The sequence below is a fragment of the Eleutherodactylus coqui genome, chromosome 2 (assembly GCF_035609145.1).
Source record: "Eleutherodactylus coqui strain aEleCoq1 chromosome 2, aEleCoq1.hap1, whole genome shotgun sequence".
Classification (NCBI taxonomy): domain Eukaryota; kingdom Metazoa; phylum Chordata; class Amphibia; order Anura; family Eleutherodactylidae; genus Eleutherodactylus; species Eleutherodactylus coqui.
In genome coordinates this window covers 48,700,392-48,715,251 of record NC_089838.1, presented here as the reverse complement: position 1 = coordinate 48,715,251, position 14,860 = coordinate 48,700,392, and positions in this window count along the sequence as shown.

The following is a 14,860-nucleotide window of genomic DNA, read 5'->3' as shown; positions in this document are numbered from 1 at the left end:
TACTCTATAACTACTTAAGTGTTTTGCACCGGAGAGAGTATTACTGACTACCCTGGAAACTACACCTGCCAGGCAATTAGGCAGGGTGGAGGGAGATTTTTGGGGAACTCAGCAATATTTCCCTTGTTTAAAAAAGATGAAGAGCCAGTTCCAATAATGCCAACCACATACGCTACCAAAGAAAAGGAGAAATGTACTAGTACTGTGCCTGCCCCGATCTCCTAAGATGGATTGTCAGTGGAATTCCCATTTGCCAAGGGATAGTGCAGAAGACCTTAGGTTCCGGCGAGGGCACACCCTGTGGGGTGTTAACTTGTACAGATAGAGGGTATGGATGCCCGGAAATGAGCCCAGGGAATCCATGGCCTCCCTCTGAGGTGAGGTAGGGATCCCCCCTCCTAGGAGTAGGGACTTACGGGCAGTGGGAAAACCCTGACGCAAGGGTGAGGCGACTTGGACGTGTTCACCATTAGGACTATCTCCAGGAGGGACATTGGTGTGGGTGAAGATTAGGGAGTCCCACGCCGTGCGTACCTGTGCACGCTACTAGTATTGTAACATTATGCTAGAGCGAGAAGAGAGACCCCTGGTGGTAGTTTTGATCTACACGTATACATTGACATCATAGGATAGCCAAGGGGGGTACCTGACGAGTTTTAAAAATTAGAGACCAAGTTAAAACTAGATTCGAGTCCATTTTCCTGATCATTATGGTAAATAAACGTTGACTGGATTAATTATGTTTATTATAATTAGCAGTGGTTTATAAATTATACTAGAGACGCCTTATAGGGACTAGTCGACCAATAGGACCTACCTCGACTATGACTTTTTCAAAATAGAATGACCTTAGATATGACTTTAGCTAAAAAGGGGAGTGTCTGTAAGATGATAGGGGAGACTTGTTGTACCTACATCCTAGACGACACGTGACCCGCGGGTAAAGACGCAGTTGCCATTAAGAAGCTGACCGCACTAACTAAAAAGAGCTAACTTTTGGGACCAGTACTCGCCATGGATGAGCGGGTGGTAAAGGATCCTGGCACAGACGGGCGTCGCTGTTGTATGTGAACTGATGGTTACCTTTTCTGTTCTAGTCTGCTGTGTTATTCCCTGTGTCAGAGAGACCTGTGAAACTGATGCTGGAAAAGCCGCTCCCACCATGAGTTTGCTGGATGCATCCCCAGAAGGAGTGGACAAGTCCTACACCCCCTTGAAGACCCTAAAACGAACCTTCAACGCGCTCCAGTTATAGGCTCATGCGCAGAAAACTGTGAAAATTAGATAGAGAATTAGAGGATAGACATTTTAAGGGGGGATTGTGATAGACATGATGATTATTTTGGTATAAAATGTCTATCGATTAATATAACCCAAATGTATTTTGCTGTTGTAATGACTTTTAGCTCAGGAGTTTAAAGGACACACACAATCTAATCATGGTATTTGCTAGACAATGGATGTCTGATCTAATGTTAGCTAAGTACATAGGGATTGCACAAGAGACCTCTAAGAGTTAAGGGCTATAGTGTTATGTGTATATCCTGTGTTCAATACTGAGTGTTTACCTAGGCCCCCTTCCACTCCCATCCTGAAGCTAGTTAAACAATGATTCATCACTACACGGAGCTGACTTCAGCTAGGACAAAAGTCCATACTACCTCAGCACTTGGAAGGGGGTGGGCAGAGAGGTGGGGGATTCTATATGATCCGACAAATGAGAATCTTATATGTTACTGATGTAATCTGTTGCACGCCCATTAAAGGGCAGGTGTCATATGTTATAATAAAAGGCTTGAGCCTCTATACATTGTAGAGACTCTCCCAGTTTTAGACCAGCACTTGTGTCTGATCTGGTTCGATGATGTGTGCACACGATATAATTCGGAAGCGACAAAATACCCCAAAGCCTGCTGGAGAAAATCATAATCCAGAACAGAAGGGCTGTGATTGGGCATCGAGCAAGCACCGACAACCAATCACAGCACTCTATTGCCGGAGGCGGGGTTCTCAAACCTGGCCTACGGCAATAGACTTGGGAGTGCGGAGGAGGTCCGGATCAGCGGCAGAGACCAGCGGCCGCGACCCGGACTGCAGCGGCTAGGTGAGTATTGCTTTTTTTTTTTCTTTTCAGCATTCTTGTCTGCGTTTTCAGCCGAGCTGAAAATGCAGCCAAAACGCTGGCATAAAGTATGCCTGCGCTGCTGAAATGGGGCGGAATCTGTAGTAAACGCAGCGTTGAAAAACGCTGCGTTTCTGCAAACGCCCTGTGTGAGGGAGGCCTTATAGGGGCCGGGGTTGTGGGGGGCAGCGAGGGTCTCACAGTACCGACGGTCCTTCAGGGTCTGTAAAACCTTCCTGGACCAAAACACTCTTCCAAAGGAATCCGAGCGAACGCTCTGTAGAGCATCTACGGCCCCGGGGATCTACAATAGAAACCTCCCTGCATATTGTGTAAGATGTCACCGACTGTGACACTGGATCTGGCGCTGAGAGTCCCACTGCATCACTACTCTACCCATCTTTGGCCCCACTTGGTTATAGGACCCCTACTGTGGCCCCATTTAGTAACAAAAACCCCACTTGTCTCCACCGGAAGTAAGGGTAGATACATGGGATGGCTGGGTACAGTAGTAGGGAAAGGCTAAGCTGACAGCTGTACACACCCCTAGGGTGCATGTACTCTCCCCGCCGGACTGTAATCTCTGATTGGAGCGCCTGTTCCACAGCTCCTGGCTGACACTTGCCCACTCACTGTGACATTTCCTGCCGGTCTCCCATTATTCCCTTGCCGCCTGCAACTCTCCCTGGAGGTCTCCCTTCTTCCCTGTTGCCTCCGGCGCTGTGACTCTCCCAGGCGGCCTCCCATGTGTGCTCCCATCTGTAATGCCGTTCTGTGTCCCCGCTGAAGCTGGCCCCCCTCTCACATGGCTAGATGGATGGAGGCGTCGGCCGCTGTCACTCCTCTGTGTGGCGCTCTGCTGCCTCCTAATGCCTCTCCTCAGGACCCTGCTCTGCTGCCTCCTCCTGCCCTACTCTGGCCAGGACTGACAGCTGCTACTGTCATTATCCCACTCGGGACGCTGTCGCCGGCAACCATCCTCCATTCTGTTGGTGGAGACAAGTAATTAATAATTGTAGAACAGAGGATCATCGTATTACTATGTATAACCTCTCTGTGGCTTTTCTGCGTACAGCACCAATCAGGCCCACCCCAATGCCCCGCTGCCGGCGGTAAAGAAGAGACACCACACACGGAGGTCTGGTATAGTTCCTCACACGGGGACATGACTGCGCACTTTATTACAGATTACATGGGATCTTATACCCTTTGGTCTCATCACTAGGAATGGGTGATGGGCTCATTGGCTCAAATTCACCGCATAACCATATATGGGAAGTCCGGATTTCCGGCTGAGGCACTGATAGTCATATACGTAGTTAAACAGTCGTTATCTTGATACGGCGCCTCTGGGAAAACAGCCAAGCACACGGCCTTCGTGTTCGGTTCTGTATCATCTCTGAATTTCTGGACACATCTCTCTCTCAGCCTTGCAAACTTTTGGAATATCTGATGTAAGGCGACATATAAGTTTTTCTCATTTTAACTTTGAATAGAACTTGCATACAGGTATAAAAACATAAAAAACATTTGGCAATATATACATATACCCTCACACTCTGTGATATACGTTATACAATAGAATCTGTATTTGTGGTATATATAGTATATACATATAGGATTTATGTGTGATCACGTAATTACGTTTGGATCACAGATAACATCTTAATGCGATAATTGATAATTTGATACAACTATAGATTGCACACGGCAAGGCTATAATGATATGCATTACATGAATTTGCACTCATTGAGTGAGGTATTAGTGGATATTGTAGATTATAGTACGTGGATGGATGTATTATGTACCATTGTATATCATCTCCATGTAGATACTTTATGATTGACATATTGTATATATGCGACCTTGTATTATTTCTCCGCAGTTCATGTAAATGAATTCATTATCCAACTGCAATACATTTGTATATTATCAATTGTGCATATGGTCTGGGTAGGACTGCCAATATGAAACAGATCTATTCCTTATGGAGAAAGAATCCCGCACGGATTTATATGCTGAGTCTCGCGAGATGTGTCTGTTCCCCACGGAGCGACAGCCATAGGATACCGGCACATGCGCAGTGTGATCGCGCTGACGTCATCTATGACAGAGTGAATGACGTAGCGGTCGATCAACGCGATACCAGCGGTCTTCCCGCGGATGCCCAGTAGGAGGCAGCGGACGCCGTCATTATGCACTCGTGGGACGCCTGTGATGATGACAGCCTCAAGGAGGAGGGAGACACTGGCACTGCAGATAGCATTAAATGTATGTAAATGAACATCTGTTGTAAGGAGGGATTGCTGATTAGGTGGAGGGTTTTGATTTGTTAATTACCTGATTGTGTTACTATTTATATGTGGCTATACACCATTGTAATTGAGCTTGACAAAGGCCAACATGGCCGAAACGTTGCCTGAATGTTTTTTGTGATGGAAAAATAAAACCTTTTGGATATTGAATTCGCACCTTGGATGCTGCCGAAGCTTTTTCTTTTATGGTATACACTCTTTGTAGTGACAAGGATCCAGTCACTCTGCTTTGGCTACTGCATACTGTATGCCCAGCCCCTGGGTGGGGTGTGACAATTTGTGCTGCTATCGGACTTTTTTCTGGACTGTAAAACTTCACTTATACCTGTAGCAGCACAGGACTTGGTAGAGGTGTGCCATCTTGTAAAACTTCACTTATACCTGTAGCAGCACAGGACTTGGTAGAGGTGTGCCATCTTGTAAAACTTCACTTATACCTGTAGCAGTACAGGACTTGGTAGAGGTGTGCCATCTTGTAGAGTTTCACCTGTACCGTGCACCAGTACAAGACTTGGTAAAGGTGCTGCCATTTTGTATATTTTTACCTATACGCTATGTCTGCAGCAGCACATGACTTTGTAGAGGTGCTGCCATCTTGTACAGCTTCACCTGTACCCTATGGCTGCCTGCAGACGAGCGGGTCGGATCCGGCAGCGAGAATTCTCGCCGCGGGACCCGACCCAAGAGCCTGCAGAGACGAGCGCGTACTCACCCGCGCCTGGCGGCCCCGTCTCTTTCATGTGCCGGCGCATGCGCAGACTGGAGCCGGCGGCCGGGTGGCATATTAGCACTAACTGCTTAGGTTAAGCAGCGCTGCTGATTAGAGCCACCTGATAGGCTCTTCGGCACCACGTGACTACACAGCGTGCACGCGCATTGCCTTCAGCAGCCGTGCACTACACACTACAGTTAAGCAGACGTGCACTACACACTACACTTAAGCAGCACGGGGTTAGGTTTAGGGTTACGGTTTAGGGTTAGGCTTAGGGTTAGCTAAACCTAACCCTGAACCCCAACCCTAAACCTAACCCTTAACCTAACCCTAAACACTAACCCTAAACCTAACCCTAAACCCTCAAACTAACCCTACACCTAACCGTAAACCTAACCCTAAAGCCTAACCCTAAACCTAACCCCGTGCTGCTTAAGTGTAGTGTACGTCTGCTTAACTGTATTGTGTAGTGCACGGCTGCTGAAGGCAATGCGCGTGCACGCTGTGTAGTCACATGGTGCCGAAGAGCCAATCAGGTGGCTCTAATCAGCAGCGCTGCTTAACCTAAGCAGTTAGTGCTAATATGCGGCCAGGTGAGTGCGAGCCCCGCACAAAAATAGGACATGCCGCGGTTTGTTTGCCGCGCGACATTTCGCGCGGCCAAACTGCGTCCGTCTGCATAGGAGTGCGTATTGTAATGCACTCCTATGCAAACTTTCAGTGGCGGAAATCCCGCGGGATTTCCGCCCGTGTGCAGGCAGCCAATACCAGTAGCAGCACAGGACTTGGTAGAGGTGCTGCCATCTTGTACAGCTTCACCTGTACCCTATACCAGTAGCAGCACAGGACTTGGTAGAGGTGCTGCCATCTTGTACAGCTTCACCTGTACCCTGTACCTGCAGCAGCACAGGACTTGGTAGAGGTGCTGCCATCTTGTAGAGATTCACCTGTACCTGCAGCAGCACAGGACTTGGTAGAGGTGTGCCATCTTGTAAAACTTCACTTATACCTGTAGCAGCACAGGACTTGGTAGAGGTGCTGCCATCTTGTAGAGTTTCACCTGTACCGTGCACCAGTACAAGACTTGGTAAAGGTGCTGCCATTTTGTGTATTTTTACCTATACGCTATGTCTGCAGCAGCACAGGACTTTGTAGAGGTGCTGCCATCTTGTACAGCTTCACCTGTACCCTATACCAGTAGCAGCACAGGACTTGGTAGAGGTGCTGCCATCTTATAAAGCTTCACCTGTACCTTGTACCTGCAGCAGAACAGGACTTGGTAGAGGTGCTGTCATCTTGTAGAACGTCACCTGTACCTGCAGCAGCACGGGACTTGGTAGAGGTGCTGCCATCTTGTTGGGCTTCACCTGTACCTTGTACCTGCAGCAGAACAGGACTTGGTAGAGGTGCTGCCATCTTGTAGAGCTTCACCTGTACCTGTAGCAGCACAGGACTTGGTAGAGTTGCTGCCATCTTGTAGAGCTTCACTTGTACCTGTAGCAGCACAGGACTTGGTAGAGGTGCTGCCATCTTGTAGAGCTTAACCTGTACACTGTGTCTGCAGCAGCACAGGACTTGGTAGAGGTGCTGCCATCTTGTAGAACATCACCTGTACCAGCAGCAGCACGGGACTTGGTAGAGGTGCTGCCATCTTGTTGGGCTTCACCTGTACCCTGTACCTGCAGCAGCACAGGGCTTGGTAGAGGTGCTGCCATCTTATAGAGCTTCACCTGTACCTTGTACCTGCAGCAGAACAGGACTTGGTAGAGGTGCTGCCATCTTGAAGAGCTTAACCTGTACGCTGTGTCTGCAGCACCACAGGACTTGGTAGAGGTGCTGTCGCCATCTTGTATAGCTTCACGTGTACCTTGCACTTGCAGCAGCACAGGACTTGGTGTTGTCATCTGGTGGGCACTGTTCCTGCTGGTGTTGTCATCTGATGGGCACTGTTCCTGCTGGTGTTGTCATCTGGTGGGCACTGTTCCTGCTGGTATTGGCATGAAGGTAAAAGATAGCGTTCGCTTTGCTGATGGTTTTCTACCTTATGAGTTCTTCTTAGATACAAACGTTCAAACAATGTCCTCTGGCTGTTCCGAGCTCCTCCTGCGCTTCAGATGGGTCCCAAAGCTGAAGCACAGGGGATTCCAGACATCTGTGAAACTATTACTCACCGTCCACTTCATCCTCGCTGACGATCAGCCGCTGCAGAAGGTCCTCCATCTCCATAGAGGATCTAAAGCTATGACAGGAATTGTGAGAGGAAAGCTAGTGATGCAGATTCAGCAGCCACACTAGCAGATAGCCAAGAACTGTATGAGGTGGTTTCAGTGCAAAAGCCACACCGCAGGAACCAAGAATCTTCAGTACCCAATAGAGTCCATAAGGAAGTGGTAGCATCAATGGTGAAGTACAAATAAAAGCATCTCCTTATTCTCCATAATATACAGGAATTGTGAGAGAAGCGGTGATCGGACCCGGGAACTGTCACCTGGATGCTGATTCCTTTCCTGATAATGATGATGGCCACACATCTCTGCACCTCCAAATATCACTGCTGCTCCTCCCAGCCAATTCCTCTGGGCCAATTACCAGCCGCTGTCAGACCAGCTGATTCTGCCTGACTACCACAGACATTTTCACGCCATTTTTCTTCAGCCAATCATCTGCTGCTGCCAACCAGTCCATCACTGGGCAGAACTCACTCTCTGCCATCTCATCTGACCCAGTATTGACCTTTGTATCATATCTTTGCTGACCAGAAAACCTCCTCCATAGAGGGTGACATATCATCCATTCATCATATACAGAAAACTCCCAGATCCCATGAGGCTTTCCCTCCTAACTGTCCCTCAAGCCTTACAGGAGGAGCAGACTGAGGGGTCTCTGGTAGATGTAATACAGGAGGAGCAGACTGAGGGGTCTCTGGTAGATGTAATACAGGAGGAGCAGACTGAGGGGTCTCTGGTAGATGTAATACAGGAGGAACAGACTGAGGGGTCTCTTGTAGATGTAATACAGAGGCAGCAGACTGAGGGGTCTCTGGTAGATGTAATACAGAGGAAGCAGACTGAGGGGTCTCTGGTAGATGTAATACAGGAGGAGCAGACTGAGGGGTCTCTGGTAGATGTAATACAGGAGGAGCAGACTGAGGGGTCTCTGCTAGATGTAATACAGGAGGAGCAGACTGAGGGGTCTCTGCTAGATGTAATACAGGAGGAGCAGACTGAGGGGTCTCTGGTAGATGGCATACAGAGGGAGCAGACTGAGAGGTCTCTGGTAGATGGAATACAGGGGGAGCAGACTGAAGGGGTCTCTGGTAGATGGAATACAGGGGGAGCAGACTGAGGGGTCTCTGGTAGATGTAATACAGGGGGAGCAGACTGAGGGGTCTCTGGTAGATGGCATACAGAGGGAGCAGACTGAGGGGTCTCTGGTAGATGGCATACAGAGGGAGCAGACTGAGGGGTCTCTGGTAGATGGCATACAGAGGGAGCAGACTGAGGGGTCTCTGGTAGATGTAATACAGAGGGAGCAGACTGAGGGGTCTCTGGTAGATGGAATACAGGAGGAGCAGACTGAGGGGTCTCTGGTAGATGTAATACAGAGGAAGCAGACTGAGGGGTCTCTGGTAGATGTAATACAGAGGGAGCAGACTGAGGGGTCTCTGGTAGATGCAATACAGGGGGAGCAGACTGAGGGGTCTCTGGTAGATGTAATACAGAGAGAGCAGACTGAAGGGTCTCTGGTAGATGCAATACAGGGGGAGCAGACTGAGGGGTCTCTGGTAGATGTAATACAGAGAGAGCAGACTGAAGGGTCTCTGGTAGATGCAATACAGGGGGAGCAGACTGAGGGGTCTCTGGTAGATGGCATACAGAGGGAGCAGACTGAGGGGTCTCTGGTAGATGTAATACAGAGGGAGCTGACTGAGGGGTCTGTGGTAGATGTAATATAGAGGGAGCAGACTTAGGGGGTCTCTGGTAGATGTAATACAGGGGGAGTAGACTGAGGGGTCTGTGGTAGATGTAATATAGAGGGAGCAGACTGAGGGGTCTCTGGTAAATGTAATACAGGGGAAGCTGACTGAGGGGTCTCTGGTAGATGGAATACAGGAGGAGCAGACTGAGGGGGTCTCTGGTATTTGTAATACAGAGGTAGCACACTGTGGGGTCTGTGGTAGATGGAATACAGGAGGAGCAGACTGAAGGGTCTCAGGTAGATGTAATACATCTAACCCCTTCATGACATGGCCTATTTTGGGCTTAAGGACGCAACAATTTTTGGCGGATTTTCTTCTCCGTTTATCAAAAGCCATAACTTTTTTATTTTTCCGTCGACGCGGCCGTATGAGGGCTTGTTTTTTGCGTGGCGAACTGTAGTTTTTATCGATGCCAATTTTGGGTACATACGGCTTTTTTGATCACTTTTATTGCGTTTTTAGAGAGGCAAAATGCTAAAAATGAGCATTTTGCCTCAGTTTTTTAGCTTTTTTTTTAGCGTTTTTTTCCGTGCACAGTCAAAAGCATGTGCAACTTATTGTACGCATCGTTACGGACACAACAATACCAAATATGTGGGGTTTTATTTTTTTTTTACCTTTTTTTATGCTAATCTGAGAAAAAGCATAAAAAATGTTTTTTTTACTCTTTTTTTTTACATTTTTTTAAATTCATTTTTTAAATCTTTCTTTTTTTACACTGTTTGTGTCCCTCTGAGGGACTTTAACCACTGCCCTGATGATCGCTGTCATAAGGCATGGCAGAGCTACTGCTCTCCCATGCATTATCGCTCATACAGCGATCTCAGGCATAGGCAATACAGGACGCCAGTGTCCTGTTGCCATGGTGACAGGCCGGGCTCTCGCGATGACATCGCGAGTTCCGGCCGGAGACACAGAGGGAGCCGCGCTCCCGCTGTGAACTCTTTCCCTGCCGCGATCTACTTAGATCGCGGCAGGGAAGGGGTTAACAGTGGCGGGCGCATCTCTGATGCCCCCCCCGCTGTTGCAGCGAGACGCCGGCTGTGAGTGACAGCCGGCTCCCGCTGCGGGATAGCGCTGGATCATATGTGATCAGGCGCTATCTCCAGGACGTAAGTTTACGCCCTGTTGCGGGAAGTACCCCGCTCCCAGGACGTAAACTTACGCCCTGCAGCGGGAATGGGTTAATAGATGTAATGCAGGGGGAGCAGACTGAGGGGTCTCTGGTAGATGTAATACAGGGGGAGCAGACTGAGGGGTCTTTGGTAGATGGAATGCAGGAGGAGAAGACTGGGGGTCTGTGGTAGATGTAATACAGAGGAAGCAGACTGAGGGGTCTCTGGTAGATGTAATACAGGGGGAGTAGACTGAGGGGTCTCTGGTAGATGGAATACAGGAGGAGCAGACTGAGGGGTCTCTGGTAGATGGAATACAAGGGATGCAGACTGAGGGGTCTCCGGTAGATGGAATACAGGAGGAGCAGACTGAGGGGTCTCTGGTAGAGGGAATACAGGAGGGGCAGACTGAGGGGTCTGTGGTAGATGGAATACAGGAGGACCAGACTGAGGGGTCTCTGGTAGATGGAATACAGAAGGAGCAGACTGAGGGGTCTGTGGTAGATGTAATACAGAGCGGGCAGACTGAGGGGTCTCTGGTAGATGGAATACAGAGCGGGCAGACTGAGGGGTCTCTGGTAGATGGAATACAGGAGGAGCAGACTGAGGGGTCTCTGGTAGATGTAATACAGGAGGAGCAGATTGAGGGGTCTTTGGTAGATGTACTGCAGGGGGAGCAGACTGAGGGGTCTCTGGTAGATGTAATACAGGAGGAGCAGACTGAGGGGTCTCTGGTAGATGGAATACAGGGGGAGCAGACTGAGGGGTCTCTGGTAGATGTAATACAGAGGGAGCAGACTGAGGGGTCTCTGGTAGAGGGAATACAGGAGGGGCAGACTGAGGGGTCTGTGGTAGATGGAATACAGGAGGACCAGACTGAGGGGTCTCTGGTAGATGGAATACAGAAGGAGCAGACTGAGGGGTCTGTGGTAGATGTAATACAGAGCGGGCAGACTGAGGGGTCTCTGGTAGATGGAATACAGAGCGGGCAGACTGAGGGGTCTCTGGTAGATGGAATACAGGAGGAGCAGACTGAGGGGTCTCTGGTAGATGTAATACAGGAGGAGCAGATTGAGGGGTCTTTGGTAGATGTACTGCAGGGGGAGCAGACTGAGGGGTCTCTGGTAGATGTAATACAGGAGGAGCAGACTGAGGGGTCTCTGGTAGATGGAATACAGGGGGAGCAGACTGAGGGGTCTCTGGTAGGTGTAATACAGAGGGAGCAGACTGAGGGGTCTGTGGTAGATGTAATACAGAGCGGGCAGACTGAGGGGTCTCTGGTAGATGTAATACAGGAGGAGCAGACTGAGGGGTCTCTGGTAGATGGAATACAGGGGGAGTAGACTGAGGGGTCTCTGGTAGATGGAATACAGAGGAAGCAGATTGAGGGATCTCTGGTAGATGTAATATAGGGGAGCAGACTGAGGGGTCTTTAATAGATGTAATGCAGCGGGAGCAGATTGAGGGGTCTCTGGTAGATGTAATACAGGAGGACCAGACTGCTAGGTCTTTGGTAGTAGTAACTATCTATTGTACATATGCAATTATTTATTATTCGCTAACCATTTTAGGGGACATACCAAAAAGAATGAACAAAAAGAATTAGCAATATTGCAAATTAGTGAAAATAAACAAACTGTGAAAGAATGAGAACACTAAAGGGTTAACACTGGGGCAGTGCTGACTGTGGGAGGAGCTACTGTCCAAATGTTTCCTGTGCATTGGCTGATTACCAGAGATTTTGAATTTCCCGCTCAGTTGACGGTTACTTCAGCGCTTTCTGTCCCTCCATCCCTGTAACACGTGTGATCACTGACCGGACATCTGATATAGAGGCGGCCAGATCCTCCCCTAATCCCGCTCCTGCGACTGTCAGCCGAATCCTCTATCTACTCCAACTGTAATAGAGGAGACTGCGGTGCACCGAATGTATCTCCGTATTGTAACACAGGAGACAAACATCTTATTATAACCCAAAACTAGACTGAGCCATGCAGAACCAGGAATATACTATATATGAAGAGATGCTTCCTCTGCTGGGAGTTGTTGTTCTGCAGAAACAGCTGGAGAGGTTGAGGTCCTTTGTCCTCTCTTCCCAGCACCCCCATTCTCTTATTCTTAGGGCCCCCTGTGTGCCCCACTTCCACTACACTGCACTACAACCCTCACCATGTCATCCATAACACCTTATGTCCCCAGCCTCCTACTCACAGAGAAAGTGGTCAGAATACAGCGTTGTGCAGGAATCAGCGGGTGATCAGCTGCCGCACATAGTGGGAACACCAGACCGAGAACTTCAGTGGCAAAACAGGCAGGAGCCGCCCTGTTCCCGGTAACATTCTTTGCAAGCCGCAAAGTGATTAACGAGGCGGCGTAGGACTGGGGGCAGGGGGGTGAGGGGGTTAGTCAATTAGCGAGCAAGGTAGTGGGGTGGGAGGAGTTAGAACAGGAAGTAGTAAGGAGAAGAGCGGGAAAAGCCACAAACGACCGAGGAGTGGAAGAAGAAGGACGTAGGAGGAGAGCAGACGAGCAGAAGGAAGAGAGAAGCAGAAAAAGACGAAAGAACGAAAGCAAGTCGGGAAGCGCAGAAGACAGGAGTCGGGCAAGTGAGAAGTTATCAGCTGACAAGCTTGAAGAGTCGGGTGGAAGACAGTAACAGCGGAGGAAGAAGAAAGAAAATGGACGACTTACGTGCCATGATTCAAGAAGCTGTGATGCAAGACGGCACCGGATGGCTTGAAGAGGTGCTGGCAAGCTACAGGACGACCGCCGGAGCCAGAGAACCAGCCGGAGAAGAAGGACAGCAGCGGAGATCGGGAGAGGAGCCAGACTGCACGCAAGAACCGCCGCAAGGAAGACCGCAGCAGAGACCTGGAAAGGAGCCAGCCAGCACGCAAGTTACACCACGAGGAAGACCGCAGCAGAGACCGAGGAAGGGGCCAGCCAGCACGCAAGATACACCGCCTGGGAGACCGCAGCGGAGTTCGGGACAGGAGCCATGCAGCCAGCAAGAGGCACCGCGAGGGAGACCGCGCCGGCGAAAGCAGCCCCCGGCGAGGCTCAGTCCGAGCCCCGCGCCGAAGAGGGGAGGAGGAAGAGCCAGCCAGGGCAGCGCAGGCCCCAGGAAGGACGGAGGAGCTAACCGGAAGTCGGCGCCGGCACTGAGAGGTACGGCGGGAGGACCGGCATCGGAGGCTCACAGGACTGTGCCAGCGGAGGGTCCGGAGCTCGCAGGACGGCGCTCGGGAGTGTCAGCGGGCGCCGAACGGAGTAAGCATCGCGCAGCCGGGCGCAGGATGAGCGGAGGAGCCCGAGGTGAGCCGAGCGCAAGTAGCGGGGAGGAGCTGGGGAGCGCGCGGTCCGGCCGCACGTCCCCGCAAGATGGCGGCACAGCGCACGTGGCGGCACAGGCAGCGCCGAGGGCGCGAAAAAGTAGAAGCCCGGCGGGCAGGGGGAGAGGGGGTGGGGGGAGAGTGAGAGAGAGGGGGAGCAGGGAAAGCTGGGGCCCACGCAACACCCCCCTGACACACAGCCCGGGTAGTACCACCGGGTCCAGCAGCAGCAGGGAAGGGGGAGGCAGGTCACGCTACCCTGCTGAGCCAGTACAAGTAGCAGGGCCAGCACACTACAGGGTAGGCAACAGGCCAGGCAGGACCCCATATAGCCCTCAGGGGGGAGCGGGGAGGGTACATTTAGACACATGGCCTAGCCAACAACCCCCCCCTCCCCGATACATGGACACATTCCAGGCCTTCCACCCCCACCAACAACAACTCCCATCCTCCTATGCACTGTACCAGCACCCACCAGCCCAGTCTAACGAGTATAGACAGTGCTACGTGAACCCCCACTACATTCCCCCTCCAGCAGACCCCGCAGTTTACCTTCCCACACATAGCCAGGTCCCACGCCGTAGTTCTAAGAAGCAGGGCCAAGGCGCTAGGCAGAGGCAGAAAGAGCGAGCCAGGCAGGAGAGGCAGGATAGAGAGTTCCAGGCGCAGCTAGAGAAGGCCAGCGTAGTGCGTAGTGCCAGCGGCAGGCCGCGCGAGTCAAGCGACGAAGTGCCTAGCAGCGACCAGGACGAGTATTGCGGGCGAGAGGAGCAGCCACGGAGGGCGGACCCGCAGTCATCCCTTTATCGGAAGGTCCGGGAACGCAGGAGGTGGCAAGAGCTTGCGCAGGATCGGTCAGGGCCGGACCAGCCTGGCACGTCCCAATCGGATGACACGAGGAGGGTTCGGCAATCGATTGGTCGGCAGTCCGCGTACGAAGTAGGACGGAACCAAGGGAGCAGTACAGCGAGGGCGTCACCCTTGGCAACGCCGGAGGTCCGTCCAGGCGGTGAGTCTACCTTATACAATGTCCTTAAAAGTGTGTCGGATCCCGCAACGGGTGCGGAAAACGATGATTTGGTTTCGGTTCTGAGGTCGCTGTTGAGCAAGGTTGATTCCGAAAAGGGGCTTTCAGTGTCCTGTGTGGCTCCAGGGGGCGCAGGCCCGCCTGTGGGTAATGTTGGTGCTTGCTCAGCAGCGGGCACAGAAAGTGTCCCAACGGACAGCTTACAATATGCTGATTCGTTGTTTTGTGGTGTTGCCCCCCTGGGGGTGGGTCTGCCC